At 47.0% G+C, this 23411-nt stretch overlaps 1 protein-coding gene across 2 annotated transcripts in view; it reads right to left on the reverse strand.

Annotated features, from left to right (window-relative positions):
- KIRREL1 (kirre like nephrin family adhesion molecule 1) overlaps positions 1 to 23411 on the reverse strand; it is a 109356-nt gene that overhangs the window by 47372 nt on the left and 38573 nt on the right. The gene's annotated exons all lie outside the window — the stretch shown is intronic.

Below are 23411 nucleotides of genomic sequence, written 5' to 3' on the forward strand. Positions count from 1 at the left end.
AGTATAATAGGTGTTAACCAAGCAGATAAGGGGAATTTTGGGTGAGTTGGCTGGGAGCGGGGCAGTTCCTCCAGGCAGGAGATAAATGTTAGCAAGGGCTCAGGGGCCATGGACGTTTGTGGACTGCTGCATATGCAAGTGGCTCTGATTAGCTAGAGTTCAAGAGAAGAGAGGGAAGAGAGATGGGGCAATGGAGGTAGGTTGGGGCCAGATGATGTAGAGTTTTATAAGCTGGATCAGGAGTTTGGATTTTATCAGAGTAGTTAAGAGAAGTGATTAGGCAGAACACTCCGCCAGTAGTTAGAGGGAGGGTAGGCACAGCAGGGAGCTACTGTACTGCTCCTGGAGAAAAATTATAAGGATATAAAACTAAGACGGTGGATAAAGAGAAATGAAATAGGTATGAAATAAATGAAGAGGTAGAATCAACAGGATTTAATTATTAGAATGTGGAAGCTGAGAGGAAGGGGGGTCATTTTCAGTTTGTGTAACCAGAGAGGAGGTGAAGGCATGTACAGGAATCCTGGAGAAAAGGGTGTGGTGATGGGGAGGCAAAAGTCAATGGCAAGTGGCCTGGTGGCCATCTAAGGTCATTCCAAGGAGTATGAACTTCATCCTGTAGATGATGGGGACCCACTGAAGAGAAGATTTTAGAAAAATTATTCTTGCATTTTTCCCCAGAAAAGAGTAAGCAAGAGAGGAGAATTAAGTTGGAAGAAGGAAGAGAGTGGAAGGGAGAACAGATCAGGTATCCATTCACTATGTCTCTACAAAAAGTAGGAAACAAGAAGTTAAATATAGTGATAGTTACTCTAGTGTTGATGTTGATGTGGCTACATGCTGGTTATTGGTAGTGCTGACTAAATGAAATATATATGTAGCAAGTATTTTAAAATATTAGCCACTGTTATTATTTCAATAATGCCACTTCTGTCATCTATAGGTATTCGTTGTGTGACCATGAACCCCTAATAATAATAACTGATCATCTGTCATTATAGATGATAGAACTAGAAGTAGGATCTGGGAGTCAGGGTTCTTGTATCTCCCCTTGCTTCAGGAAAGACCACAGGAAGGAAAGGAAGATCTTCCAGGGAACAGCATAAGCACAGGCACAAAGGCAAGGGGACAGGGGAAGGCACCGAGTATGGACTGAGTGTGAGAAAACCTTGCAACTACACCGGGCTGCCCATTGCTTCTCGGCCTCCATGCACCACGTCCGCCATCAGAATAGTCGATTCAATGGAGCCAGCACTGAAGTATGAGGAGGAGACCTTCGTTCTGAGCAACAGTGGACAGATGTCTTTTCTCCCCAGTAAGGTTTATGCTGAAGCAGGAGAAACGGAAGGTAGACATGAGGAAGAACTTCTTGCTCTTAAGTTTTCAAGAATCCAGAAAAAGTAGGATTTTGGTAAAGGGTAGATAGTGAGACCAGGGAAGGATCAAACGGACTAATCTTAGGGCAAATATCTGACTGCATTCTTCAGAATAATGGAATTTTAGACCTGGAAGAAACCTACGTGAGGTTATTTAATCCAATCCTCTTATTTCACAGATGAAATACCTGAGGCCCAGAGAGATGAAGTGAATCTCCTGAGGTCACACAGCTGGCCAATAGTAAAGCCAGAAGGATAACTCTGTGGTATCTCTGGACTTCTAATCAGGTGTCATCTCCACTCCCCACTTCCCTCCCCAGTTCCCCTTCACAGTTCAGGTCCCCGGAACACTGAACACACACTGTACTGCAGTGCTCGGTGGTCCCTTAAACAAGTGGCTTCTGGCTTTAATGGGCAGAATCTAATTCCCCCCCCCATCCCACAGTTCTGTAAGGAGTCAAGGAAGTTTCCAATGTTCAGTGTTCCAGGGATGTTTATCGTGAATGGGAACTGAGGAGGAAAGGGCGGAGTGAAAATAGCACTTGAGTAGAAGTCCAGAGAGACCAGAGTTACGATTCTGGCTTTACTGTTGACCAGTTGTGTGACCTCAGGGAACTGACTTCACCTCTCTGGGCCTCAGGTATTTCATCTGTGAAATAAGAGGACTGGATTAAATCAAGGAGTCAAGGAAATTTCCTTGGCCCCTTGCAGAACTCTGGGATGGGGAGAATTGGACCGAGTCTATGTTCACTCGGAGGCTGTCGGGGTGAGGCGGTACTGCTGCCTGGGACTTCAGAAGTGCAGTAGTCCCTGGAACCCAGAAATTCCTTGCCAAATGTTGTAGATAATCTCCAATCGCATCTCACATGCATGTGCACACACATACCCCTCTCTCCTCCAGTCTCCACTTCCAGACACTGATTTTTTATTTTAAACCTGAAAAACTGCCAAGTCCTTGGTCCTCACCCAGGGATTTCCAGGAATTGCTCACCATCACTCGAAGACCAGCTCAGTCCACAAAACTTGTGGACTCTGGCTCTGATGACCCTCCCCAACTCACTGAGGGGCCACAGCTGCTGTGATATGGGTCTTTTCAGCTGCATTTTTGTAAGTCTTTCTGCTCACCAACCGCTACCTCCCTACCCTCGTTTAAACCTGGTACTCATCCCAGACTTTCTTCTCTTACCTCATAGCAGGCACCACTGAATATCCCTCCTAAATAGGTCTGGATTCTATCCCTCCCTCTCCACCCTACCACTTTGTTTCAGGTCTTTATCCTCACTCCCCTGAACTATTGCAATAACCTCCTAATGGGTTCCCCTGTCACCAGCAGCACTGCTTCCTTTAAGTCCACTCCCAACAAAGTTGCCAGAATGATCTTTCTGAAACACAAATCTAATGATAACATTGCCCTGTGAAAAATTCTTCAATGGCTCTCCATTGACTTCAGATGAAGTTCAAATTGGGTTAGACCCTGGTCAATCTAGCTGCTGTTTACCTGGTTTAGCATCCTCTTTTGCTCTCTCCAACGTGCTCTTTACCTTCTAGAAATCCCAGACTATCAGAGGTGTGTGCACATGCCAAACCATCCTCTCAGTGCTCCCCCTCAGGATGCTCCCGTGCTCCCGTCACTTGGCTCACTCCTCTCCATCCTTCAAGACACAGTTCCAGCTTAGGGCCCCAGAACCTCCCTTAAACCCACAGTCTAAGCCAAGGGCCCCACGTGAATTCCCATAGTACTTGTGCATCCTCTAACTCTGTGAAGGTCTGAACTATAAGCTCCTTGAAGATAGGCACTACTTTTTAAATTCATGTTTGTACTGATCAAGGATGTCTGGCTCTTAGTAGACACTCAACTTACATTTGCAGCAAAAGCTCCTTTTCTGCTTCCCACACCATCTTCTGCAAATACCTTATTCATTCCATCTCCACACTTGCAAATGCAAGTTTTTCTTCTTTAGTGCAATCCAAATGCTTCCTCTTCCAGAAAGCTTTTCCTGATAAGCCCCACCTGACTGCTTCTCAGGAATCTCTGAGCTCAGTTTGTACTACCTCCCTTAGCATCTCCACCTTACCTTTCAATTCTCTCTCAAAAGTGAGCTCAACTCCTACCAAATTGGACTGCTCGTTATTTTTCAAACCCTTTAAATACTTTACACTCTCTCGGTCAATGTCATCCTATTTCCTACTCTTGCAATTTCCCCTCAGCTGGAGGGCAAAGACTTTACTTCACTCCTGCTGCAGCACCCAGACATGTATTTACTGTAACAGGTGCTCAACTTCAGTTGTTAATGGCCTGCCTTGAACCACTGACTTGTATGTTTTATGCTATTTTTGTATGTGTGCAAAAGTATGTGCTCCCTTTTCCTTCGTAGGTGTTTCACTTCACCTCCCTGTGTCCCAATTTGGATGACATCTCCATGGTCTCTTCCAACTTTGATGTTCTGTAATTCTGTAGCTGTGAGTTCACTGTGGGCAAGGACTAGATCTATTTCTTCCCCCACAGCTTCAGCACACTGCCGGCTCAAAACAATCAGGCTGAAAAAAAGCCTTTCCTACTCTTGTTTCTCTCCTCCTTTCCTTCTTAAGGGAAGCAGTGGAGCACAGCAGCTAAGCCTGGCCATTCGGTAACCAGCTCTGCTACTCAACCTGGAGCAACCTGCTTTAGCTCTCTGTGCCTCAGTTTCCTCAACTGTAAAGTGGAGATAACATAAATAATTCTTCATAGGTAGTAAGCCTGACGTAAGTTTTTGCTTTGTTTTGTTTTGTTTTGTTTTTTGAGATGGAGTCTCGCTCTGTCACCCAGGCTGGAGTGCAGTGGCGTGATCTCAGCTCACTGCAAGCCCCGCCTCCCGGGTTCACACCATTCTCCTGCCTCAGCCTCCCGAGTAGCTGGGACTACAGGTGCCCACCACTAGCCTGGCTATTTTTTTGTATTTTTCAGTAGAGACGGGGTTTCACCGTGTTAGCCAGGATGGTCTTGATCTCCTGACCTCGTGATCTGCCTGCCTCGGCCTCCCAAAGTGCTGACATAAGTTTTAATAATCACTATTATTCTTGCCCTATCCTCCTTCCTTCCATCCTTCTTATTTACAGTGTTTACATATCTAACTCCCCTAATATTTGGACGCAGTAGGTCTCACCAACATCAGAGGAACCCAAGGACTGCTGGCCTAGGACGTATGAGGAATCTCACAATTTTAGACCACGATGAAGTCCAGAGATCTTCTTAAAGTAAGAGAATGTGATGTAAGATCAAGCAAAAGAGAAGGGTTGGAACCAAAGAGAAAGAGCAGGGGAGAAAGCTCCAGGGAGAGGACAGGAAAGTGGCTTCATCAGAGCAGATTCTTTTGCAGAAACCAGACTAGGGAAAGCTCCAAGAAATCAGGGGAAGGGGTATGAGGTTAGGAAATGTTTCAGCTGAGACCCAAATCCTGGCCCCAACGTACTTTTGTGCATGGGTCAGAGAAGGGAGATGGTAAATTATGGTCAGCATTTCACAGCTCTAGGAGGATGTGCTCATTGGACCAAGGACTCATGAACCGGGTTCTGGCCCCAGCTCCATCTTTATAATAATGATGTGACCTTAGGCAAGGCTCACTGCTCTGAGCCTCGGTTAACCCCATATAAAACAGGGAAAACAGAATGATCCTGGCAAGCTGTTGGAAGGATCAGAAATTCTCTGTAAATGATAAAGCACTGCCCATCTATCGGACATCATTTTTATGAAGGCTGTATCTACATGGCCTAGCCATCCAGAAAATGTACTTGATCACTGAGGTTCAAGTGCCTTTTTAAGCCTCATTTATTTAGGCCAAATAGGTTCTCTGTTATCAGAAGGTGGAATATCCCCAGCCAACAATGATGACTTCTCCACCCAGCCTGACCTTCCCCTGAACCCCCATTCCCCACCCCAGTCAGACACAGGGGCCTTGTCAGTACTTTCCACATGGCACAACCATTGTTTGTCTATGTTGCTCTCTTCCATTAGCCAGAAAGGGCTGAATCCTCATCATGACGACCCCTGGTGCCTAGGTGAGTGTCAGACATGCAGACATGCAGCAATACTGACTTCTCGAATGAGGAAATACAGGGATGCACAAAATTCTTACTTAGGCTGTGCTACAATCATCCTCTTTGTAGCTTGTAGCCATTGGTCCTAGTTCTTCTCTCTGGAGTCACATAAAATGAATCTAATTCTCTTCCATATGACACTCCTTTAAGCACGTGAGGAGAGTTATGACATGTCCCTGGAGTCTCCTCATCTCATGACCAAACATCCCTAGTTTCTTAACCTGCTAGTTCCACAAGCATCTGCATACAAAGGGGCTGCATTCTCTCCTCTCTTAAAACCCCTCTGTTGACCCTGTGCCCAGCAACCACCTCCACGCTCTGTTCTCCTCTAGAGCAAAAGTACTGAAGCACAGTAGTACACACAATTCTTCTCCTCCCATTCGCTCATGAACTCACACCAGAACTTTTAGTGCTGAGTTACCAATGACCTACAAGTTGATAAATCCAACACTGGCCCTCATCTTCATCCTTATCTTGCTTAATGGATCAGCAGCACTTGTTACGGATGATCCCTCCCTCCTCAAAGACCTTCCCCACCTGGTCTTGCAGGACCCCACAGTCTTTTGGTTTTCCTCCTCCTCTCTTGCCTGCTCCACAACCTCCTTTGATAGTTCCTCCTCCTCTTCTTGTTGAAGGATCCTGACTGGCCCTCTCCTCCCTCTCGGTTCGCTCCCTTGTTGAAGTCAACCAGTTGCACAGCTTTAAACATCATCTCTAACTTGATGTTCTATCCCAGCTCAGACCTTTCCCTCCAGCCGCAGTGGCATCGCTCAGACTGCTTACTGGACACCCCCACTTGGCTGTCTCATTGGCCTCTCATAGTTAATGTGTCCAAAACTGAGCTCCTGATCTTCCACCCCCAAACTTGGTCTTCTCAGTCAAAGCCAGCTTCATTCCTCCAGGTCCATAAGACAAAGCCTCAGTGTCATCCTTGACTCATCTTTCGCTCTCACCATTTGTCCAATCCATAAGGAAGTCCTGCTGGTTCTAATTTCCAAATAATCCCGGAAATGGACCACTCTTTGTGGCCTTTAGGTGTGCCAACAGTGCCCAAGCCATCATCTTGTGCCTGGATTACTGCAGTAGCTGCTTAACGGGTCTTCCCGCTCCTGCCCTTTCCTCACACAATCTATTCTTGACACGGTACCCAAAGCAATTCTGTGAAAACATGAATTATACCATGTCACTCCTGTGCTCAAAACCTACCAATGACTTCCGATTTCATTCAAAGTAAAAGCCTAAGTCCTATGATCCCTTCAAGGCTCTGGTCCAATAAGGAAGAATTTTTCTGGCCTTGGTCCAGATTCCCAGGACAGAGGTTCTAAACTTGTGGAACTTTCCAAGTGATAAGAATGTCTTTGTTATTCATTGCACACTTGGGTTTATACTAATGAGGTGACTCCAGATTAGGGCTGAGGATGCTGGAAAGATCAACCAGGTGACTAGAAGGTTAGGGCACTGAGCCACATGACACCAGTTTCCAGAGAGGAGAGGGAGGTTGGAGACTGAATTCAATCACATGGCCAAATGATTCAATAATAAAACTGCAGTAAAAACTCTGGACACCTAGAGTCATGGAACCTCCTGGATGGTGCACACATTGATGTGCAGAGTGGGTGAAACATCTTGACTCCAAAGGGAGAGGGCACGGAAGCTCCATGCTTGGGACCCTCTCACAGCTGGTCCAGTGTGTCTCTTCATTTGGTTCGTCCAGATTTATATCCTGTATAATAAAACTGTAACAGTACAGCACTTTCCTGAGTTCTGAGAGTCATTCTGTCAAATTATTGATCCCAAAGGGGTTGTGGGAACCACTGAATTTATAGCCAGTTGGTTAGAAGTGCAGGTGGCCTGGGGACTCCCAAATTTGAAGCTGACATCTGAAACAAGGGCAATCTTGTTGGGGACTGTGCCCTTACCTAACCTGTGGATTCTGGGCGTTCCCATTAGCGTCATATGGCAGTGTTGTAGCCCCTCATGATTTGTGCACATGTGTAGGCACACTCCTCACTTCTATCACCAGTTCCCTGCTCACTTCCCTCCATCCACACTGACTTTTCCTCAAACACGCCAGGTGCATTTGCCCCTCAGGACCTCTGCCTCTGCTGTTCCTTCTGCCTGGAATGCTTCTTCCCCTTAACGTGCCTACTCCCTGAACTCCTTCAACTCTTTTCTTGTTACCACCTTCTGAGTAAGTTCTTTACTAACTGCACTACTTAAAATTGGATCACTGCCCCACCAGACTTCAGATTCCCCTTCACTTAATTATTTTTCATTTTATCAATATCCAACTAACTGATATCTTACCGATTAAATAGCTTATTCTCCCTCTCTCTGACAGAAGCCATATAAGGTCCATGAGGGTAGAGATTTTCCTTTTTCATTTTGTTCACTGTTGTATACTCAGCACTTAGAAAAAGTGCCTGGCACTTTGGGATGGGCGGATCACTTGAGGCCAGGAGTTCGAGACCAGCCTGGCCAACATGGCTAAACCCCATCTCAACTAAAAATGCAAAAATTAGCAGGGCATGGTGGTGCACGCTTGTAATTCCATTGACTCAGGAGGCTGAGGCATGAGAATCGCTTGAACCCGGGAGGCAAAGATTGCCGTAAGCCGAGTTCGTGCCACTGCACTCCAGCCTGGGTGACAGAGCAAGACGTCTCAAAACAAAAAACAAGCGAACAAACAAAAAATGCCTAATACTTTAACAATATTGAATAAATAAATGAATCTGGATATATAATTTCTGGAAGTTTCACCACTGTCCTCCATTAGGGAAGTCCAGTTTGTCCACTTCTCATTAAAGTGAGTATCCAGAGAAGATGGAAGCTCTCTCTGGGCATGGACCTCCCAGTCAGTACAGATGACTGTCCCCTCCCAGATGCGGGATTTTGCATTAAGCCCGACTTGGCTTTGGAGGCAGACAGAAGGGGGCTCACCTCCTTCTGCCATTTTTTACGGCTGCCTTTTATGTAATGCTTCTTATATCTGGCACCCACCATGCCTTGCAGACTGCTTGTTTTCACAAAGGCAGGGGCCATGTCCAGCTGCTCACTTTTGCATATCTAGCATGCAGCACAGTCCCTGGTATGCGGCTGGCATCCAGTTCACATCTAAATGAATGAGTGAGTGTCCAAAACACCGAGCTTGCTCTTTTATGTGGATTGCCTCACTGAATCCTCCACACCCACCATTAAGATACCTATTGTTAACCCCATTTTACAGATGGAAATGTGGAGGCTAAGAGAAATTAAGTAATTTGCCTAATGTCACAAAGCTCGTAATTTGCAGGGTGAAGCTGGAAAAATAGGATTAAACATGGGGTCCTTTTTGGCGTCAAAGGGCATGACCCTGATCTCACTGTGGTATTGGCTCACTGTGGTATTACTATTGTAATGTTGCCATGGATAAGTGAAGTAACCCTCTGAGCCTCAGTTTCTTCATCTGTAAAATATGACTGTAAAGATTAGATGAACTTAAAGTATGTAAAGTGCTTAGCCATAGTAAATGTCATGTAAACAGTAGCTATTAGTAACAATGATGATTATAAAATGACATAAAATTGCATTGGCCTTTTTGTCCTCCACACTATGATTCTCAGCTTACCTTAAGCAAGGCAATAGTTAGTACCTGTCTTCCCCTGGCAGGGACTGCCTGATGTCTTCATGGAAACCGCTACCTTTCAACCCGGCATGGGCTGTCAGGAGCCCCCACCTCCTCTTGGCACTGCTGAGGCCATGGCTGGTCTTGGTGGGAGCACATGGAGAGAGCGGGGAGGGGGCCTCACCGTGATGCTGCTGTTCACGGCTCACTGCCATGGCACAGCCCACCACCACCGCACCCCCACCCCCAGTGCCTCTCCAGGCAGGCACATTTTCTCCTGTTTTCCTCTTTCCCCCTAAGCAGGGGCCCAAGAAAGCAAAGGCTTTCTCCACAGCCCCTAGAACTCATGGTAATGGGGTACCCAGCCTAGGGGCAGGTAATGGGGAGATATGGCCGCTGGGTGGAGAGGAAAGGCGTTTATTTAGGGAGTCCTGTCTGACTTCCCAAAGCTGTCCCTCAAGCTCCCCTAACTATCAGTGTTCCCAGACACAGAGGCCTTTATCCCCTGAAAGGGAGCAGCCAGGCAGAAAGACAAAGACCATATCTGATCCCGCCTGGGGTGGAGGCCACAGGTTGGGGGAAGGGAGGCGTGCAGCGGGGCCAAGAGAGGGTTGAGCACATCTGAGCAGGAATGGAGGAGGGGTGGCCTGGAGTCAGCATTCTTACTCCCCTCTTTCCATAAAGGGGGAATGAGGTGCTGGCTGGGACAACAATATCCCATGCCTATGTCACCATTTTCAGTTTTCAGGAGCTTTCCATCCACTCTCTTTTCCCATCTGTAGCCTCTCCCAGTGTGGATCTCACGGTCCACTCAAAAAGCAACTTCTCCCTCTCTCCATCACTGCTTCCACGCAGTAGATGTTGGAGTGTCCTCACTCTCATGATGAAGGGCAAAGCTAATTTTTTTTTATTTTTTATTTTTTGAGATGGAGTCTCACTCTGTTGCCCAGGCTGGATTGCAGTGGCATGATCTCGGCTCACTGCAAGCTCCACCTCCCAAGTTCGTGCCATTCTCCTGTCTTAGCCTCCCGAGTAGCTGGGACTACAGGCACCCACCACCACACCCGGCTAATTTTTTTGTATTTTTTTTTTTAGTAGAGATGGGGTTTCACCGTGTTAGCCAGGATGGTCTTGATCTCCTGACCTCGTCATCCTCCCGCCTCGGCCTCTCAAAGTGCTGGGATTACAGGTGTGAGCCACCGCACCCGGCCGGCAAAGCTAATTTATAAGGCATAGATAATACCATCACAGAGGGTGCAGCAGGTGGTTAAGAGCATAGGCCAGGGCACAGCCAGTCTGCATCCATTTTCTCATCTACAAAACTGTGGAACAGTTGTACCTACCTCAGGTTGTCGTGAAGGTTTTAATGAGGCAATATGCATCTGCAAAGTACATAGACCAGTGCTTGGCCTCAATAAACACTAGCCAGTGTTACAGCAGTGTGGAGCTCTGCTTCCATAATCTCACCTCATCTCATAATAGCTCTGCAAGGGAGGCACTGGTCCCATACTACACACGTGGAAACTGAGGCTCAGGTAACAGAGAATGAGGTAATAGCGTAACCAAAGAAGCAAATGCTTCTGGGCTCATGTTAAAGATTCTTCCAAATATCTCAGCTGTCCCCCAATGAAAACCGAAGCAGGGGGTCGGGCGCGGTGGCTTACGCCTGTAATCCCAGCACTTTGGGAGGCCGAGGCGGGTGGATCACAAGGTCAGGAGATCGAGATCATCCTGGCTAACATGGTGAAACCCCGTCTCTACTAAAAATACAAAAAATTAGCAGGGCGTGGTGGCGGGTGCTTGTAGTCCCAGCTACTTAGGAGGCTGAGGCAGGAGAATGGCGTGAACCCTGGAGGGGGAGCTTGCAGTGAGCCGAGAATGCACCACTGCACTCCAGCTGGGGTGACCGAGCGAGACTCTGTCTCAAAAAAAAAAAAAAAAGAAAAGAAAAGAAAAGAAAAAAGAAAACGGAAGCAATAGGAGGGCACAAAGGTCACTCTCAACTGGTGCCCTGAGCATCTAGGCTGGGACCCCCTTACCTGCACATTCACCTGGAAACCTTATTTAGTTACCAGGTCTGAGTCAAACACACACACACACACACAAACACACACCCTGGAGAAGATCCACATCACGAAGCTACTCACGGCCCTGGGGCTGCCTCCTCCTCCATTCTGGTGTTGGTGGAGCTCTCTTCCTCTCTTGTCCCTCCCTCCAAGCCTCCTCTGACATCGAGAGCTCTGGAAGTGCTCCGGCAATGTAACAAGTTCTCTGAGTTCCTGTGAAGGTCCTTGAACTTCTGAGGTCCACTTTGTTCCTCTCACCTCTTTCCCCAGAAAGAATCTCTGAACCAGACCAACTGCCTAACCCTCCTCGCCATCTCTAGCTCACCAAATCCATGCCCTTCCACTCCACCCAAGCCAACCTGCTGCCTGCAATGATGACAGTTAATATCCTAGCATCAGCCTAGGACTTTAGAGTACAAAGCACCCCCATTCTCCCACCGCACAAACCAGAGGGGAGACTTGTTCACCATCATGCACAGTAGGTAAGGGAACTGAGAGTTGAACCTGGTTCTTCTGGGAGAGGACTGAGATAGGAATCTGAAGAGAGAGGTGGGAAAGCCCAAGGGAGGGTCCTGGAGAGAAGTCATTCCCTCTGGGTTAGGTTCTCAGATGAGGAGAAGGAGGCTCAGAGGGCGGGCTCCCTCAGGTTTCTGTTCATTCCCATTAGCTGCTCTGCTGGTTTTCCTTTCCCCTTAGACACTCAAGCCACAGCAGCTTCAGAGGGACTGTTACAAGCCTGGATCCCTTCCTCTCCTTTAATCCTTATCTCCAATTGATTGTCCATTTCAACTCCAGAACACTTTTTGGATTAAATGCTTCCCCTCCCGAATTGTCTCTCCCTTGGTTCAAACCTGCATTTTTTCTCTCCTGGATAATTTCAAGACCAGGACCACCTTACGAAGTTGTCTGTGAGTGTCACACGGGAGTTGTGTGATTTATGCACACCTATGCAGATAAATGAGTGGCCTGTCCACGGCATCTTTTATTAGCTGACCCTCCCCAAGGCCTCTACAGGACCTGTTCTTCCCTCTAGCACAACTCTTACCACGGTTTATTGTGTTCCCTGTTTATCTGTTTACCCCAGGGATCCTATTCAATTCATCTTTGTATTCCAAATGCTCAGTGGAGTGCCTGGCACATAACAGCTGCTCAATAAACATTTGTTGCTTGACTGCTTGTAGTCTCTCCTGGATGCACATCTACCTGCTCTCTCTCCTCTGTTCCATTCCTATTTTCCACACTCACCCAGCACCCCCCCCCCACCCCCCAGAGTTATCCTAAAACACAAGATTGATTCATTATGTCCTTGTTGTTGATAATAAAATTCAAAATCCTTAGCTGGACACCCAAGGCCCTTCATAACCAGGTTCCCAACTTCCTTTCCACCTTATCTTCAGCCCCCCACCAACCACCACCTTAGCACATGCTCCAGCCCTCCTCCTCTGAATAGACCAGCCTTTTCATTACTAGGGTTGGTATTAAGGAAATGCCTGTGCCCATTTTCTGAGATGTTTTCTCCCTCCATTTTCAGCTAGAAAACTGCTCTCTGTGTTATAAAATCAAGCTCAAAAACCACCTCCACTGTGAAGCCCTCCTAACTTGCCTAGGCAAAGTGAGTAACTCCTTTTATATTCTCCTAGACAATGGAGAGGAAGAATCCATATTTATAGAATACTGACTATGTATTACCTAATTTAATTCTCCCTCACAACAATCTTGGAAGATAGATGTTATTCCATCAAACCTTTGCTGGAATAGGTATAAAACCAATAAAAGCTGGGGTCAGAATTTCAACCCTGGTCTGTCTGACTCTAAAGTCCTAGTTTTTTTTTTTTTTTTTTTTTTTTTTTTTGAGACGGAGTCTCGCTCTGTCGCCCAGGCTGGAGTGCAGTGGCCGGATCTCAGCTCACTGCAAGCTCCGCCTCCCGGGTTCACGCCATTCTCCTGCCTCAGCCTCCCGAGTAGCTGGGACTACAGGCGCCCGCCACCTCGCCCGGCTAGTTTTTTGTATTTTTTAGTAGAGACGGAGTTTCACCGGGTTAGCCAGGATGGTCTCGATCTCCTGACCTCATGATCCGCCCGTCTCGGCCTCCCAAAGTGCTGGGATTACAGGCTTGAGCCACCGCGCCCGGCCTAGTCCTAGTTTTTTTCTTCTCCATGTCTCTGACGTCACTCTATTATGGGACTTGCTTGCTATGTTTTATGGCATTTCTCAGCCCACATGTCTGTTTCCCCTGTTAGATGTGTGGTCAGAGGCTGGTTCTTACTTATATCTATATCCTGGAGGTCAAGCCCAGGAATGGTCTTACAGAAGGGTCTCAATAACTGTGGTTAATTTAACAAACAAGTGAGTGAATGCATGAGTGAATGAATGAATGAATGAACAAACTGAGGATTATGTTATTTCCCTAGACATGAGCAATAATGAAGGAAGGCAACAATTTGTCCAGAGGAAAAATACACATGGGAGGCCCAGTCTCATGCTTCTGCTGGAGAACCCCTTGTGCATCAACCGTCTCCTCTCCTCAGAGCTCTGCATTATGAGCAGATCAACAGCCCACAAGGAGATGGCATGGTTGCCAAAAAACAAAAAACCAAACACATCAAAACAAACTGAAAAACATAACAACAACGCCCAGAGGTGACAAGAGCAGCTCCGTATAAAGAACAAGACAGACATGCTCTCTGCCTTCTGGGACCTCCCTCAGAGACCAGTACACCAACACAGGTAGCAACATCTAGGCCATTTGCAAAGAAGGCCTAGAAATAGACAATCAATACATGACCAGACTGTATTTACATCACAGGCCCGATAGGAGACATGAAGGACTGGGTTGGAAAAGGAAAGAACTGCGCTCAGGCAAAGATGTCGCTGCAGGACAGTAGGTTCAGGAACAATTGGCATGATTGGGGAAAAAGCTGGCTTGATGAGTAAGTGTGGGGTGGGAGGTTCTAGACATATGGTAATGTGAGTGCAGGCGCATATCCCGGCTCTGGTCACCCCAGCTTGCCCAGCTCTCACATCCCGCTCAGCCTTTGCTGCTTTCATGTCCTCCAGCTTGAGACTCGAGCCAATACCACTAATTGTTTTCTCCACTAGCCAACTGGTGGGAACGAGGGGCCATAAAGGAAGCAAACAGCACATGCCTTGCATCCAGCAATTTTACTGTTGGCAATTTGATACAGAAAAATAAAATGAGGACAGAGCTACAGGGTCAGTAAAGGGAAGTATATTTCCAAGTGATTTTCCCTTTTACTGCTGAGCAGTCAGGGCTCCTCTTTGTGGACAATTCTATGGCAAGCAAGACACAGGCATTGTCAGCAAAGTCCAGGCATTTATGATGCAAAATCCTAGGCAGGCTGGGCCTGCGAAGGAGGGGTGCTGAAATGGCAGAGCCTTAGTGTTGGAAGGGACAATGGCGGTCACCTTGTCCAACCTTCCTCTCAATCAGAAGTCTCCGGTCCAGCGTGCCCAGCATGTGGTCAGCCTGACTCTTCCTGAACCCTCCCGGGCTGCGGGGCTTACTGCCTCATGCAGCCCTTTCTATCTGCTGACAGCTACGGCTATTAAAAAGCCGTTCTTTACAGTCTGTGGAACTCTGCCTTTCTGTGACATTCACATCCATTCATCCTCGTTTAGCCCTCTGGAGCCAATCAATGTTTATTGAAGACCTACTACGTACCACTACTCTGGATTCTGAAGTTACAGCCATGAACAAAACAAAGCCCCTCGTGGGCAAGTCTACTGTTTCTTTGACAAGACACAGAATTTTTCACATCTCCTCAGACCCTTTGGAACCCTATTTGTGTTCAGTCGTCAGTTTGTGAGATCCCCCAGGGCTAAGAATAATCACTCCTACCACACACCAGGAAGCATTCCTTAAAAGAGGAAGAGACAATGGCTGGGCACAGTGGATCACGTCTGTAATCTCAGTGTTTTGTGGGGGCCAAGGCAAGAATCGCTTGAGGCCAGGAGTTTAAGACCAGCCCAGACAACATAAAGAGACCCCGCCTCCACAAAAAAAAAAAAAAAAAAAAAAGAAGAGCCAGCTGTAAAAGGACTGGAAGACATCAGTTTTTTTCATGCCACTCTGTTTTATCTTTAACATCACAACACTCATTCACAGTCCATATGTTCTTGTTTACTTGCTATTGTCCTCTGTCCCCTCCCACCACCACTGACTGACCCCCTGCAGCTATAAGGGCAATGCCTCGTTACAGCGACCCCTACCGGGTCTCCAGGGACCAGAGCAGTCGGGGTCACAGAGCGGAAGACTCAATAAACATTTGCTGAATTGAGAACTAAACAGATGAATGCACAGGACTCGGCTCACACATGAGGAGAATGGATGGAGTCACCACACAGACCTCTATTCCTCCAGTAGGAAGAAAGAGCTGGCTTTCTTCCCTCAGCAGCCAGGCAGATGGGTGGCAGGCCTGAGATGAGCTTCCCAGGAAGGTTCGTGGGCACAGAGCCAGACCCTAACTTAGCTAGAGCCACTGAGCCGCTGGCAGGCTGGTCCTGCCCCAAGTCTAGCTGACACTGGGCCTGGGGGTGTTTCCTGTTGAGGAAATAGGTATGAGTCGCAGGAAGTCCATCAGCCAGGCATCCTGGGCTCAGCCCAGTGCCCTGTGGGCCAAAATCTGCAATGGGCCATGAGGAATCTGGGGAGGAAAGGAGACAGGTCCCCACCCTAAAGACCATGTTCCTAGGACTCTCAGGACAACAAGCCAACTGCCACCTGGGAACCCCACAGTGAGGCTGCAAGAGCCTGGGTGCAGTGTGTAGGAGCAACTGGAGTCCTGTGAGCTTAATCAGAGGATGCTTCCTGGAGGAGGGAACTAGAAACAGGGTTTGGAAGGAGAGATGGGACTTGATAGGTAATAATAATTAAAATAATGGTCATTTATTGAACATGTATATAAGCCAGGCATGCTGCTAACCATTTTGCAGACATCGATTCACTTAATGTTCATGACTCCTGAGAAATAGGTGTGATTCACCCCTTTCTTTTTTTTTTTTTTTGCCAGAGTCTTGCTCTGTCACCACACTGGAGTGTAGTGTCACCAGACTGGAGTGTAGTGGCACAATCTCAGCTCACTGCAACCTCTGCTTCCCAGGTTCAAGCGATTCTCCTGCCTCAGCCTCCTGAGCAGCTGGGACTACGGGTGCGCCACGTCCAGCTAATTTTGGTATTTTTAGTAGAGACAGGATTTCACCATATTGGCCAGGCTGGTCTCAAACTCCTGACCTTGTGATCCACCAGCCTCCACCTCCCAAAGTGTTGGGATTACAGACGTAAGCCACAGCGCCCGGCCGATTGATGCCTTTCAACAACCCCAGAGGGATGAAGCAACTAGGCCAAGGTCCAGTGCTAGTCGTGGAAGCAGTGGGACTAGAACCCAGGTGTCCAGGACTCCAAATCTGGACTCGCTGCTGCATGACACCCATGGGCCCACAGCAGCCTCTGGGATTTCTTTACCATACGAGAACCAAAGGAGACACGGGAGGCCCTGAAGGGCCCAGCTGAGACTGTCCCATCTCAGGCTCCATCGAAGTCCAAGACTCCTGGTGGTTCACTCCAGACCTGCCTGCCAAGGCTCCTCCGGCTGATTGAAGCCCACAGCCCAATCATCGGCTGTCCTCACTTCTGTCTGACGACCGTCATTCATCTGCTCTCCCAGTCTTTCTTCTCCAGACAGCTTGCTGTCCACCTCAAACTGCCCTCTCTATCCCCTACTTCAGGCCAGAAAATATGAAAACCATAAGCATCAGGAGGCCTCAGGTATAATCCAGCCCAAGCCTTTCACTGTAGATGAGGATATCAGTCCCAGTGAGCTGACTGACGCTGCACCAAGCATCGCGGTCCATGGATGTTTATCTCCTCCATCAAGCTGCCTCTCTTTGCCGGGTTGTGACTGCTTCGAGAGAACTTACGCCATCCTCCTCCATGAACCTTGCCGCTCTCCTTGAAGGTCCTGCCAAAACCTGGAAAGGTCTAGCAGCCCTCTCGAATTGCTCTCATTCTCCATGTCCTTTCCCCATTTGTAAATACAGGTTACATAGTGGACTGCCTTCTATTACCTAAGCATCATGCACCTTCCCTTATTACCCAGTCTGCAAAAAAGCTGCATATTCTCCACGTGAGTTTAGCTCCCTAAGCCACCTAAACTGTCTATCACTGCCCAGCGCCTCCAGCTGATCTGTCCACTTGGTGCTACAAGTTCACTGCAGTATTTATCTGAATAAGTTACAACCAGAAAATAAGTCTGGAACAGTAATAAAGAAAGAAATGAATAAAAGAATAAATGAATGGAAATTCTGTATTCTAATTCTGTGCTCCAGGGGGCGCCATTTGCACCATAGTCTATATGCATTGGCCCAAGGTCCCTTCTATATCAAAACATAAACAAACCACAACACTTTTAGTTAACCCCAGTATCCCTGGGTTTTGACTGTTGCTTTAGGAAAGTATCTGTCCACACTCTGGCTCTCTGCATTTGATGAGAATTTAGGGATGACGGTGAACTCTGTCAATGCATAAATCCACCCCCTTAAATACCAGTTCCCCCGGCTCTGTGTAGTTCTGTAGGACTCTGTAGGTTTCTAGGACTTTGGGGTGGTAAAATGCCTTTCTAAGGGGCAAAGGTATGTTCCTCCCAAATTATTGACACTACTGCTACTAGGACATAGACTGTGGCTAAAATCACCCAAACATCCAATCACTGTTATTAACCACATGGTCCTCAGGTAGCAGGGGCATGGCCTGTCTCCATCAGAGTGATTCTCTGAAGCCCCGACAGATCATGGACTGGTAAAAAAAAAAAAAAAAAAAAAAAAAATACTAGGATTTGGGGTCAGATAGGTCTGGGTTTGAATCCCAGCTCCACCTTCACTTCTCTGAGCCTTAACACCTCATCCAGAACATAGGATGAGTCTTATTTAACAGGGCTCCATGAGAATTAAATTAAATAGGTCAACAGTAAGTAGAATATCTAGCAGTGTCTTGTGCAGAGTAGGTTCTCATTATACATGAATTGTCTCCCCCTTGATTTCTCTCCTTTCTTTGTATCATCTACCATTTTACTGTTCAGGGCAGGGTCTTGTCATTATCCTGATACCCTGGACCCTCTGCTGATGGAGGAAAGATTCCCATGATGGGGAAAAACTCTGCAGTCCTTGCTGTCAGACTCCATGAGTGCAGTTGCAACTTTCCATCAGCATACAGCATCTGGACCTCACTTCTCTACTACACTCACTGCCTGGGGCCCTAGTCCCAAGGGGGCTGTTCTAAACAGGTTTCCTTCCAAAAGATAAAAGAAACTGACGGATGGTAAGTAATTGATCTCTTAAAAGAGGCAGAGAGGGAGCCTGAATAGCTACCTAGCCAGGGGGTGAAGGGAATGGCTCCTACCAGTTCCTGTTTCAATTCCCAGATTCCAAGATAAAATACATACCAAAGAGGTGGAAGAAAAGGAGGTAAGAAAAACAGAACAATGGCAAAAATAAATACACACACACACACACACACACACACACACATGAACACACACACGACCAGTTCAGTATAGATGTTTGTTAGACAGAAAATATAGAGATAATTTAAATGTTTTTTTTTCTAGCTTGCCTCAATTTCTTTATTGAAAAAAAATACACATTTATATCTGGTAGCATGAGAAATAAATGTGTGATTTTTCAATAACAACTAGATGGCCCCACATTATCTACCCTAGCTACCGAAGTTGTGGATCACCAGGGTCTCCTGTCCCTCAACCCCTATTGCCTAAGTAACTGCACTAAGATGGAATTAGCAACAAATAATAATCCCTTATGTTCTATGAACAGCTTACAATTCAAAAATCACTTTTATATTCATTTAACTTCTTCAGCCACAAAAAACTCAGCCCTGGGAAGCTGAATCTGAGTTTCATGTCTTTCCTAAGGTCTCACAGCTGGCGAGAGGAGATTCTGAACTTGAACCCACATCTGACTCCTAATACACACTTTCACTAAGTCACATTACAAAGTAAAAGGTCCAGGTAACTGGATAACAGAGACCAGAAAACAACACCCTTCAATTTTGGTCATGCTCAGAATCCTATTGAAGCTTGGGTTTCAGGGATATAAAGAATGCCAAGTACTTGGATATAAAATGGAATGAAAATTGGGAAAGGGGAATCTATGGGAAACTGAGGCATCTAAAATCAAAAAGGAGAAGGATAAAGAAAAATTTCATTTTCTTTTTTTTTTTCTTTCCGATGGAGTCTCACTTTGTCGCCCAGGCTGGAGTGCAGTGGCACGATCTCCATTCACTGTAACCTCTGCCTCTCAGGTTCAAGCAATTCTCCTGCCTCAGCCTCCCTAGTAGCTGGGATTACAGGCACGCACCACCATGCCTGGCTAATTTTTATATTTTTAGTGCAGATGGGGTTTCACCATGTTGGCCAGGCTGGTCTTGAACTCCTGATCTCAGGTGATTCACCTGCCTTGGCCTCCCAAAGTGCTGGGACTACAGATGTGAGTCACCGTGCCCGGCTGAAAACATCATTTTCTATCTTTGAAATGTTAGCTCCATGATATGTGGTCAAGGACCAAACAAGAAAGAGGACTCTGCAGCAGTAGGCTTTGAGACAAGGATCAAACAACCTGATTGGGGCATAAGGAGCAGTAAAATGAGCTGCAAAGCAAGGAAGAGAAGGCCCTGTGGAGCACTAATGCCAAAAAGTCACCATCCAGCCCAGAACTTCAAGGTGCTCCTCAAAAGGGAAGGCAGCCACTCACGGAAAGCCCTGATGTTTCCTTTCAGGGCCGGGCACAACGGCTCACGCCTGTAATCCCAGAGCTTTGGGAGGCCGAGGCGAGTGGATCACCTGAGGTCAGGAGTCTGGGACCAGCCTGGTCAACATGGCGAAACCCCGTCTTTACTAAAAATACCAAAATCAGCTGGGCATGGTGATGGGCACCTGTGATTCCAGCTACTGGGGAGGCTGAGGCAGGAGAATCGCTTGAACCTGGAAGGCAGAGGTTGCAGGGAGATCGCCCCATTGCACTCCAACCTGGGTGACAACAGCGAAACTCCATCTCAAAAAGAAGAAAGTGAGGATCCCGGCCGGGTGCAGTGGCTCATGCCTGTAATCCCAGCACTTTGGGAGGCTAAGGCAGGCAGATCACTTGAGGTCAGGAGTTCCAGACCAGCCTGGCCAACATGGTGAAACCCTGTCTCTACTAAAAATACAAAAATTAGCCAGTTGTGGTGGCACATGCCTGTGGTCTCAGCTACTTGGGAGGCCGAGACAGGAGAATTGCTTGAACCCAGGAGGCGGAGGTTGCAGTGAGCTAAGATTGTGCCATTGCAATCCATCCTGGGCAACAGAACAAGACTCCATCTCAAAAAGAAAAAGTGGGGATTCCCCATCACAGGCTGGGATAATTTATAAGGAGCCTGGGGACAAGCAGTGAAAGGTAGGAGGTGGGGGGCGGTTCTTACAACTGGGACACGCCTGGAGTTAAAGGGAGGGATATCCAGAGCTCATCTCTTGTCAGACCTGCAGGGAGGCCTTTGAACGGACTTCCTTTTCCACACTTCCACCCTCTGCATCCTGTTCCCAAGAAAAATCGTTTTAAAATTCTGCCTTCAATTGCCTTCTGACTCCTACTAATGCCAAAGACAAGTTCCCTTCCAGCCCATTTGCATAGAAGCCAACTTCATACATGCATTCAAGCAGCTACTGTGTTCCCGAGATTGAGAGGACAGGGGAAAGTCAGCCCCGCCTTCAGGGAGTCCACGCACAGCCCGCCTCTCATTACCCCAACCTCATCTCCCTGCTCCCAAGCCTGAACTTCCTGATTCAGCCAGACAGGCCCAGCTCCTCCTCATCCTCTCCAGCATCTCCCAGCCCTAGGGAAGCCATGAGAATCCCTGCCCCTGACTTCTCAACTCTGCTCTAGTTTCCCCCACAGACGCCAGTCCCCAGTTCCCATCATACATTAAGTTCTTAATACGTAATTTTGCCTTATCTTGTTCTCATTTGCATGGCTTTTTTTCTTTTCTTTTCTTTTCTTTTTCTCATTTACAGGATCTGGCTCTGTTGCCCAGGCTGGAGTGCAGTTGTGTGATCACAGCCGCAGCTTCAGTCACCTAGGCTCAAGCAATCCTTCCACCTTAGTCTCCCAAGTAGCTGGGGCCAAGGGTGTGCACCACCACACCAGGCTAATTTTTTTTTTCTTTTTTGTAGAAATGGTTTCTAACCACACTGCCCAGGCTAGTCTCAAATTTTGGGGCTCAAGTGCTCCTCCTACTTCTGCCTCCCAAAGTGCTGGGATTGCAGGTATAAGCCACTGCACTGGCTTCTTCTGTCCATTTTTAGAAGACTTTTCAATCTTCTTTAATCTATCCCTCCAAGCAACTGGGATCCCTCAAAATACAAGGACTACAACTCTTTTCCCTCCAGTTCTTCCCACTCTCCCCACAGGGCAAATCAGCCTCAAGAATTTGCTGCCAGGACGCAGAATGCTTCCAGAAGTCACCCAGCCATTTGGACTCAACAGGTAAGTATTGAGTACCTACTGCATCCCTGTGAACTCCTGAGCATCACACACACTATTCTCTGATGAGGAAGGTGGTGAGTGACAGAGAGGGACTAGAATTGGGCTCTTCTGACTCCTTCCATCCCACTGGGCCTCTGAGCCTAGAGGGCAGCTGAGAAGTACCACTGGGCAGTCCCAGCCAGTTTCAGTTTCAGTCACAAGAATGGAACCCTAACTCTCCAAGTCTCATGGTAGTGCGTGTGTGCACGTGTGTGTGTGTGTGTGTGTGTGTGTGTGTGTGTGTGTGTAGTGGAGGGAAGAAAGAAAGGAATAAGTACAGAGAAGTACTAGAAGTGAAGGCAGCCTTCCTACTTATTATTTGATATTAGGGAAGACATCTTACCGTTTGTTTCCCATTACAGCCTTCAATTCCCTTCTCGTTCAGGGGACCTGAAGCACACAGCCGGCTTGTTGATTGGTTTGAGTTTAATTCATTTGTGTAATATCCCTGTTCCAAACGATGTCTAATTAACACTTTTGTTGGGGGGAATAAAACCTCCCATAATCATTAACGAACAGGGGAGAGGAGGGGACTCTTTCCCAGGCAGCAGCCTCGATGCTACTGGGCTGTTTGTTGGCTCCATCTTAGAGACGTCTAAATGAGACATGTCTTAACAATGGGATTATCGCCCACTTTGGACCAGGATGAGCAGATGGAGCTGAGATTTGATGACTGGATGTTCAATGCAACATGAGTCAGCATTCACACCTAGTCCTGGGGATCTTGACTCTGGGTACCAAATCCACAGAGGGGGTGTGTGGCTGGACAGCCTCTACCACGTAAGACAGGTACTCCAGCTACTGGATGAAATTCCAGGTATATGAGACTACTTCTTTCCGGTTTTCTCACCTGCTCCAGGCCTGGCAGGGAGAAATAATATCTTAGATTTGTTTGTAATTTCACAGTTTGCAAAATGACTTTATAAATGTTAGTTCACAGCTCCTGGAGACACAGAATATCAACCCCATTTAACAGACAAAGAAAATGAAGCTCAGAGAAATTGAAGGACTCACTCAAGGTCACAAAGCTAAGATATGTCATGGCCTGGAGCAGAACCCAGATCTTCTGACTCCAGAACCTTGGGCTCCCTGGGGAGCAGGTTTGGTTTGCAGGTCACTGAGCACACTCCACTGCTCTCCAGAGAAGTCCCATAGAGCTAAAACCCTGGTGATGATATAAAGGTATTGGGATGGTTTACACTTTTGAACTTCTAGAGATTGAGAAACCATCTAAAATATATGCAAGTCTGAATGGCATGTGTATGTGAGGGTGAGAAAGAAAGGATCCAGAACTTTCATAAGATTCTCGAAAGAATCTATGGTCCCAAAGTCACAAGATTCAGCAGCTGGGATCATTCTCCAACCACATCTTCTAGTGTGAAACATGAAATACAACAAGCTGGGGTACTAACAAGAAGACATGGGTTCCAGTCCCACCACTTTCATGTGTAACCCACTTTCATGGGTAACTTTAGGTCACCATTTAATCTCCCTGGGCATCAATTTCCATACCCGAGAAATAAAAATCAAAAACCCTGACCTGCTTTATATACAGGGATTTTGTAAGGACTAAAATACTTAAGGTTAAGAGAAATGGTAGCTAGAAGCTAATGACGGGAGACAGAGTTATTTTCACTATTCTTTTTTTGTAGTTTTTATACTTTGTACTATGTACATTACCTACTAAAAGTATAAAATTAAAA

Source organism: Macaca nemestrina, chromosome 1, assembly GCF_043159975.1.
Source record: "Macaca nemestrina isolate mMacNem1 chromosome 1, mMacNem.hap1, whole genome shotgun sequence".
NCBI lineage: Eukaryota > Metazoa > Chordata > Mammalia > Primates > Cercopithecidae > Macaca > Macaca nemestrina.